Consider the following 10179-nt stretch of genomic DNA (forward strand, 5'->3'; position numbering starts at 1 on the left):
TCTGGTTTTACTGGTTATAGGAAAAGAAAAGATAAAGCCCAAACTGCACTTGTACAAATTCTGTGGCTCAGTATGCAATTCCAGGGGTGAAGGGTGGGAGAGTGGAGGGTGAGGGGTGACAAGGTTGAGGGGAAGAGAGGTTTCTAGCTCGTGATGTCAGAAAGTTAGATGGCCTTGTTCTCTTCTCTGTGTGGGTAGCAGCTTGAAAAGATAGCACGTCTTGTTCCTTTGAGTGTGCGTTCAGTGGAGGAGCTGAGGTTTAGATATCCTTTCTGGGGAAAGTGATGTGGCTGAATTGGAGAATGATCATTTTTACTTTGCTATTAAGAAATGATGTCTAAGCAGGTACAGAAAAGAAATAAGAAAGGAGGTGACAAGTAGAAATGAAAGACTCAGAGACAGTAAAAAGAGGGGGAATAAAGAGGGATGGAGCTGACGCAGAAAACATTTGCATAAGAGGCTGGAGGTGGATACTCAAGAGAGACGTTCATTTTTTCTGTTCTGAGATTTGTCTTTTCACTTTCTTGATAGTTTTATTTGAAATGTGAGGCTTTTCAGTAATAATTAAAACAGCATGGTACTAGAACAAAGGCAGAGTTGCAGACCAATGGAACAGGGTTGAATCATCTGGTCATCTAATCTTTGATAAAGGAGCAAGAAATGTGAAGTGGAGTAACGAAAGCCTCTTTAACAAATTGTGCTGGCAAAACTGACGGCTACATGCAAAAAAAATGGGCTCAGAACTCTGCCTAACACCATGTACAAACGTAAGATCAATTGGATTAAAGACCTTAACATCAGACTGGAATCTATAAGGTACATTGAAGACAAAGTTGGCAAAACCCTCCATGACATTGAAGCTAATGGTGTCTTCAAAGATGTCAGGCCACTGGCCAAGCAAGTGAAAATAGAGATAGATAAATGGGATTATCATAAACTAAGAAGCTTCTGCACCTCAAAAGAAACAGTGGCCAAAATACAAAGACATTCTACAGAATGGGAAAGGATATTCGCCAAATACACATTCGACAAGGGGTTGATATCAAAGATATATAAGGTACTGGTTGAACTCCACAAGAATGAAACATCCAACCCCATCAAAAAATGGGGCAATGAAATGAACAGAAATTTTCTCAAAGCAGAAATTCGAATGGCAAAAAGGCATGTGAGAAAATGCTCTACGTCATTAATCATCAGGAAGATGCAGATCAAAACCAGAATGAGATACCATCTCATGCCTCTGAGGCTGGCCTACATCCAAAAGAACAAAAGCAACTGATGCTGGCACAGATGTGGTGAGAAAGGGACACTTCTTCACTGCTAGTGGGAATGCCGACTGGTTCAGCCCTTTTGGAAAACAGTATGGATGATTCTAAAAAAATTAGAAATCGAGCTCCTATTTGACCCAGCAATGCCACTCCTGGTAATATATCTCAGAGAGGCAAAAAAGTATAGTCAAAGTGACATCTGCACTTGTTTTTCCATTGTAGCACTGTTTACAATAGCCAGAATCTGGAAAAAAACTGAGGGCCCAAGAAAAGATGACTGGTTAAAAAAACTTTGGTACATCTGTACAATGGAGTACTATGTAGTTGTTAGAAAAGATGAAGTCATGAAATTTACATACAAGTGGTACTACATGGAAAGTATCATGCTAAGCGAAATGAGCCAGAAAGAGAGGGATAGACATAGAAAGATTGCTTGCATCTGGGGGACATAAAGTAACAAAATATTAGATTAATACCCAAAAATAGCTGAGATCAGTACCAGGAGGATTACTCCATGACTTAGAGGCCAGCCGGGCATTCTAGGGGAAAGGGCAACTCAGATAGAGAAGGGAGCACCAAATAAATGGTGTTTGGAGGATCCTCCCAGGAGGGGAGATGCATGTTGAAAGTAGACTATGGACTGAACATGACTGCCACTCAATGCAGACCACAAAACCTAAAAGGAGAGAGAGAACAAAAGGGAATGCCCTGCCACAGAAGCAGGGTGGGATGGGGGGGACGGGTGTGGGAGGGATACTGGGATCCATGGTAGTGGAAAATGGGCATTGATGGAGGGATGGGTATTTGATCATTGTATAATTGAAACCCAAGCACAAAAATTTGTAAGTCTACAACTGTACCTCATGGTGTTTCACTAATAGAAAAAAATTAAAAAAAGAAATGTGAGGCTTTTATTTTTTTATAAAAAATATTTTATTTTTTTAAAAAATTTTTTTGGCTATTGCTGTTCATACCATAACTAAGTATTCATTGTTGTATTCAAGGTTATATATACCTGTTTTTTCTACTAAGAGTATTTTTTTATACCTTAACTTAATTTTTAATTGAGTCGTCACGAGATACAGAGTTACAAAGATGTTCTTAATTAGCTTTAAGTCATACAATGTTCCAAGAGCTGTCTCTTTACCAGTGTACATTTCCCATCACCTACCTAACCAGTTTCCCTCCTGCCTGCACTCCTCACCCCACCTGCTCCTATGGTAGGCACTTCTCTCTCTCTCTCTGCCTCTCTTTTTTCTCCTCTCTCTTCTCTTTCTCCTCTCCCCTCACTTCTCTCTCTCTCTCTCTCTTTCTTTTGGATATTTTGAGTATTATGGTTTGCCATACAGATACTGAAAGGTTATCATGTATTTATCCCTTTTCATACTTTCAGCACTCAGTTCTTGTCCAGAGTGATCATTTCCAACTATTAATATCATAGTAGTCCCTTTTTTATTCTAATTTACCTCCCCCCATACTTGTGGCATGCTTCCAAACGTGATCAGTCATCCTGGCCCCTGTTTTATTCTATCCTTAGATATTAGTCTCATACTACCTTCCTCTATTCTAATAAATGCAAAGTTTAAGAAGAGCACTCCCAGAATGAACACAAACTGGGAGCTCTTTGGCTCTGTTGCTGCAACATGGGAAGATGCTGACATTGACAACATTGATGAAGAATACAATCGACTGGTTCAGCACCTCCATGATTGTGCGAGGAACACCAAGAGAGAGAGATAACCACAAAAAAATGCTTGTCTTCAAAAACTCTTGAACTTATTCACCAACGTGGTTTGGTGCATGCCTCAGGCAACCACAAGCGAACAGCCGAGCTCACAAAGCCATGCAGAGAAGCAATCAAGGAAGACCTCAAAGACAGAAGAGAAGCTGTGCTGGTAGATGAGGCAGAAGCCAGGAATAGCATTTGAATGCCTGCCTGTCCTTCACCAACTACAAGACCAAGATGACTGCCCATCCAAAGTCGTGATGAATTTATCACATCTTCCAGAAGGGCAGTGGCGAACATTATTTATGGCTTCTACTCAGATCTCTTTAATAGCCACGTCCACTTGCCCACATACAAATTCCACAGGATGGATATGTCGTTCCCAACATTCTCCCTTCCGAAATCCGACACACCATCTCGTCAGTAAAGAAACAAAGAGCACCTGGCTCAGACAAGGTCAGACCTGAACACCTGAAGAGCCTGCTGTCAGTACTCATCAATACGTTGGCTCGGCTCTTCACATGCTACCTGTCTGAATGCAAGGTTTCATCCCAATGAAAAACCAGCAGGACTGTACTGCTGTACAAGAAGGGATATATCCACGACATTGGCAACTATCACCTGATCTGCCTGTTGTCTGTCATCGACAAGCTGTTCACTCAAGTCATCCTGAATAGAATTGGCAAAACACTAGATGAAGAACCATGCAAGCAATTCGGGTTCCGCAAAGGATTCAGCACCATCGACCATATCCACATGATAACCAAGCTCATTGAGGTTTCTGGGGAGTTCAAGATGCTGCTCTGTCTAATGTTCATTGATTTAAAGAAGGCCTTTGATTCTGTTGCGACAGAAACAGTCATCAAAGCCCTAGCCAATCAGGGCGTTCAAACTCAATACAACAGGATCCTTTGTGAGCTGTGTTGTGAATTCACTACAAGGGTCGAATACACCATGGGGAGTTTGCCAGGCTCTGCTGTGCTGACAAATACTCTCCGCAGCTTGCTGGGCTCTCCAAGATGTGCAGAGGAATCAAACACGGGTCGACCACATGAAAGACAAACGCACTACCCGCTGTGCTATCGCTGTAGCCCAAATAATTGTACATTGATATTATATTATCTTCTATAGTAAGATGCCCAGTATTTTTACTTTATTTTGGTCGGGACTGAGCCACACCCAGTGGTGCTCATGGCTCTGTGTCCATTGGTTACTCCCAGTGAGGTGCAGGGAATCATATGTGGTTACTGGTTTTGCCCAATGGCATCTGCTCATTCTAGGAACACGAAGAGCCTCAAACTGATCGTTCAAGGTTTTGACAAAGAAGTCTGACCATCTCGTAGGTGGGAGACCACGTGATCTTTTGATGTTCCGTGGAATCCAGTTGTTAATGGCTCTAGTCCACCAGTCGTATCTAAATTTTGGCTGCTGGGAGTATCTGTCACCACCTGCAGAGCCTGGCAAGCTCCCCATGGTGTGTTCAATATGCCAAAAACAGTAACAACAAGTCTCACAATGGAGAAGTTATTGGTGCCAGCTCGAGCAAATCAATAAACAATGGGAGGACAGTGCTACAGTGTTAGAAGAGAAGGGGAGAGTCAATTGAAACCTACTTGGGTGATCTTGTTGAAACCTATGTGAGAAATGGTGAACGCTTAGACCTGATGAGCGCAGTGTGGGTGTTGCAGGGTGGTTGTGCTCTGGATACACTGAATGTTGGAGCCACCATATTTTATAACAGCTTGCATATGAATATTTGCAAAAAGAGACTCCTGTGTAACTCTAAGAATTTTCTGCTGAGCTATGGCAAGGAATGAGTTATCATTCTTGATAAGAGAAAGTCTTATCAAGTGTTTTATCTTTGGGTCTGTTTCTTGCAGAGAAAACGTCCAAAAGTACAGAACTATATGCCTTAACAAAAATTTCTTTGTATGTACAATTGATCAGGAATAAATGACTTACCAGAATTAATAAATAATTAATTCATCTTTTCTGACTTTATTAAATCTAATAAAGTCTTTTTCCAATAACTCCTAATGTGACCCAGACATTTTTTTATTTTTTAATTTTGGCTGGGGTGAGGAGCAGGGGAAGGGAGATGCATGCTGGGAATTCAAGTGAGCGTCTCATAGAGATAAAGCATGCACTGAGCCCATCTTGAAACATTTCTGAAATCTAATAACAACTAACAACTTTTACTGGAGATTAAATTGTTGCAAATTATGTAGTTCCTAAAATATTGTAAATTTCATTTTAAAACGGTCTTGTGTGGTGGGATCACTACCGTCACTATCATCACTATCATCTCATTGTTCATTGGTGGCTCAAGCAGGCACCTGTAACGTCTTCGTTTGTTCCTGCCTCATGCCAGTGCAGCCCAATGGTGTCTGCTAGCTCCAGGAACACGAAGACCATTGATTGTTACTGGGGCTGGAGTGATAGAACAGCAGGTAGGGTGTTTATCTTGCATGTGGCCTCCCGGGTTTGATTCTTCCGTCCCCCTTGGAGAGCCTGGCAAGCTACCGAGAGTATCCTGCCCGCATGGTAGAGTCTAGCAAGCTCCTCGTTGCATATTCGATATGCCAAAAACAGTAACAAGTCTCACAATGGAGACGTTTCTGGTGCCTGCTCGAGCAAGTTAATGAACAATGGGAGGACAGTGCTACAGTGCTACTGCATTTTGAATATCTAATACATCACAATTAGCTTGCCAGGTTCTCTGAGAGGGATGGAGGTTTTTCTACTCGTCTTTACAGCTGTTCCAAGTCTACCAAAAGCAAGCTTTTTGGTCAGCTAGCATCTGAATGCTGACAAGCATGCACTGCTTGCATATTTGGGCAGCACTTGGGACATCTGCAGCCTCAATTGATATCCTTGAGATTGATAAAATGTGCCCAAGGACATCTGTGGCCTCATGTTGATCTCCTTGAGATTGATGGAATATGCCTGGAGGTTGTTGAACAGCTGGCAGAGCAGAACCCCGTCGTGTAGTGTCTGTGCCAAGTCGAACACTCATGCTGAGATGCAGGTCACTCAGAGGCCTGCAGGCAGCCCTGCACGGTGGCTGAGCACAGTGGCTCCATGCCCAATGGCACCATGACTCAGCCTTGTCCACGGTCCTTCCCTGCCCTGATAAGGCTACACCATCTGAGTCTTACACAACAGCCAGTGATGTCCAGCAGGGGTCACACGCAAAGTTCCCTCCCTGGCATGTTGAGCCATGCACCGTCCAAGGCAAGATGGTAAGCTGGGTTCAGGAGAGCACGAAGGGTTCAGGCGGTGTCAGCTCCAACTTGGATCATTTGTGTGGCAGAATATAGTGAAAAAACTCAATGAAATGAACACCTCAAAAGAATACTTTATTTGGCTAAACTCTCACTCAAACTCAGAGGAATGATACAATATTTTAGGAATAATCAACAGCTTAGGAACTTTATATACTCAAAACCAAACTAAAAGAAGTACTAAAGGGGCTACTGTAAGACAGAAAGAAAACCCTACAAGAACAACAAACCCCTACAGAAACACGGCACAAAACCCCACGACAATAATCTCTCTCATTGTCAATGGTCTAAATGCACCAATTAAGAGACACAGAGTGGAAAAATGGATTCAGAAACTGAACCCAATATTCTGTTGCCTACAAGAGACACATCTGAACAGTCATAACAAAAGATACCCTTGACATTCTACAAATAAATGGATCAAATACTCCTGAAATTCATATGGAACAAAAAAACCTCTGAAGAGTTAAAGCAATTCTTGGGGAAAATAGATGAGAGGCATCACCCTCCCCAACCTCAAACTCTACTACAAAGCAGTAATAATTAAAACAGCATGGACTTGAACAAAGGCAGAGCCACAGAACATTGGAACAGGGTTGAATATCCTTTGTGTGTACCTAGAAATATATGATCATCTCATCTTTGATAAAGGAGCAAGAAATGTGAAGTGGAGCAAGGAAAGCCTCTTTAACAAATAATGCTGCAAAACCGGACAGCTACCTGCAAAAAAATGGACTCAGACCACTACCTAATACCATGCACAAAAATCAGATCAAAATGAATTAAAGACCTCAACATCAGACCAGAATTTATTAGGTACATTGAAGACAAGGTCAGCAAAACCCTTCATGACATTGAACCTAAAGAATGACACTCCACTGTCCAAGAAAGTGGAAACAGAGATAAACAAATGGGACTATATTACACTAAGAAACTTCTTCACCTCAAAAGAAACAGTGACCAGAATACAAAGTCAATCCATAGAATGGTAAAGGATATTCACACAGTACCCATCTGATAAGGGCTTGATATCAAAGATACACAAGGAACTGGTTGAACTGCACAAGAAGACAACACCCAACCACATCAGAAAATGGTGCAATCCCACATCTGCACAACACTTTGGCCACTGGCCCATTTTTTCTCAACATCCCATGGCCAAAAAGGGGCATAGACTCCGTTTGTAGTAGGTGTGGCTTCTGCTTCAGGGGGCATGACTGCAGTTATTTTCCCCTCTCTTATTGGACTCTCATATCAATCCCCATTACCTAACTCAGTGGAAAACTCCCTGGCTATCTCAAAGACAATAGGCCAATAGGCCATTAGCCTATTTCAATTGCACCAAAACAATGGTGAATACACATCTATACCAATTTTACCAAAATACCTCTGAGCACAAGAAGCTGTACAAGCCCAATATAAAACAACACATCTTCTGAATATTCACTAGAGACCTCACATAAGTCATAGAGAAATACCTGAGAGGAAGGACATACTCTAGAAAGGGATAAAGGTGACACCATCAACCGAGCTCACCCAAAACCCTTTCTCACAGTAAGAGGGAACAGCTCTAGTGAACTGGAAGGTCCCAACTCTATACAACCACAATAACATGAAGAAACAGTACAAATCCCCACCACAAGGAGAGGATAAAGAAGAGTCCAGAAGCCACAACAGGGGTTATCCACAAACACCATCTCTCCAATAGAAAATTCAGAGATGAAATGCTGGGATTGTTCAATAAACTTACAGAACAGTGGAGCAGTCAGCAAAGAAAATACAGGAAGAAATGAGAGCAGAAATAGGAAAGTTGCATTCAGAAATGTCATGAATAAAAGATTCGGTAAATGAAATAAAAATACTCAGGGGTGACCTTAACAGTAGGATGGCTACAGCAGAAGACAGAATCAGTGAGCTTGAAGACAAGATGCAGAAAGTTCACAGGGAACAGCAAACAATGGGAAAAGACCTCAAAAGAGCTCTTGGGTGAATCAGAAACCTAGGGGATGATTCTAATAGGAATAACATTAGAACCAATGGAGTTCCAGAAGGACACGGAGGCAACCCCAATGAAAAAGCTGCAGTTGAAATCATTGCTGAAAAGTTCCAAAGGTGGAGAATGCAGACGTCCAGATCCTAGAAGCCTGAAGGGTGCCAGCTAGAGAAGACCTTAATGAAAAGACTCCAAGAAATATCATAGTCAGAATGATGTTACTGATAGAGACGCAATACAGGAATCAGCAAGGTCAAAAAAAGGATCACCCATTAGATTTACAGCAGACCATCAGAGGAAACCCTCCAAGCCCAAAAACAATCGTGGGATATAGTTTAATCACTTAATCACTTAATTACTTAACTTCCCGTTAGTCGTCGATTTGCTGGAGCGGGCGCCAGTAACATCTCAATTTGTCCCTGTCGCGTGCTAGTGTAGCCCAATGGCATCTGTTCGCTCTGAAACATGAAGGGCCTCAAACCGATCGTTCATGATCTTGACAAAGAAGTCTGACCATCTGGAAGGTGGGCGGCCATGCGGTCTTTTGACATCCCGTGGAATCCAGTCGGTAACAGCTCTAGTCCAGCGGTCATCTTTAAATCTCATTACGTGACCAGCCCATCTGATTTTCGACACCTTGGCAAATGAGACAGTGTTCCTGATTCTTGATTGTCGATGGAGGTCAGAACTCCAGATTCTTTCCCTCATTTGAGTGAAACGTGATATTCCAAGCATAGCTCTTTCTATTCTTCTTTGGGAGACCTGAATAGCGTTCTCATCTTGATTGCATAGGGCCCAGGTCTCTGAGGCATATGTTAATGCAGGAAGAACAGTGGAATCAAAGAGATGTGCCTGGAGCCGGAGGTTCTTCATCCTCTTAGCTATTTCTTCGACGTTCTTGAAGGCGTTCCAAGCCGCTCTCTTCCTCCTGCGCAGCTCGGGTGCCAGGTCATTTGTCATGTTGACCTCTCGACCTAGGTACACATAGCTGTTGCATTCGTAGATGGTCGTTCCATTGAGAGCGAATGGGGTGTCAGGAACAAGGCTGTTTCTCATAAACATTGTCTTTGAAAGATTCAGCTGTAGTCCTACCTTTCCACACTCACGGTCAAAGTCGGCCAGCATTTGTGCCGCTTGGCTGATGTTTGGTGTTATTAAAACAATGTCATCAGCAAAGCCGAGGTGGTGTAGTTGCTGACCATCTAACTTCACTCCCATTCCTTCCCATTCCAGTCATCGCATGATGTTCTCGAGGGTGGCACTGAAGAGTTTCAGTGAAATGGTATCACCCTGCCGCACCCCTCTCTTGACATCAATGATCACTTCTTTGTAGAATGGTGAGATCCTGGTAGTGAATCCGCAATACAGCTCAGGGAGGATCCTGATGTATTGGGCTTGAATGCCCTGATTGGCTATGGCTTCAATGACCGCTTCCGTCTCAATAGAATCAAAGGCCTTCTTTAAATCAATGAATTTTAAACAGAGCGGCATCTTGAACTCCCGAGAAACCTCAATGAGCTTGGTTATCATGTGGATATGGTCGATGGTGCTGAATCCTTTGCGGAACCCTGCTTGCTTGCATGGTTGTCCTTCATCTAGTGTTCTGCCAATCCTATTTAGGATGACTCGAGTGAACAACTTGTAGATGACCGACAATAGGCAGATCGGGCGATAGTTGCCAATGTCATGGATGTCTCCCTTCTTGAACAGTAGTATGGTCCTGCTGGTTTTCCATTGGGACGAAACCTTGCATTCACACAGGTAGCAAGTGAAGAGCCGAGTCAGTGTATTGATGAGTACTGACGGCAGGTTCTTCAGGTGTTCAGGTCTGACCTTGTCTGGGCCGGGTGCTGTTTGTTTCTTTACCGATGAAATGGCATGTCGGATTTCGGAAGGGAGAGCATTGGG

The sequence above is a fragment of the Sorex fumeus genome, unplaced genomic scaffold, assembly GCF_029834395.1.
Source record: "Sorex fumeus unplaced genomic scaffold, SorFum_2.1 ptg000003l, whole genome shotgun sequence".
NCBI lineage: Eukaryota > Metazoa > Chordata > Mammalia > Eulipotyphla > Soricidae > Sorex > Sorex fumeus.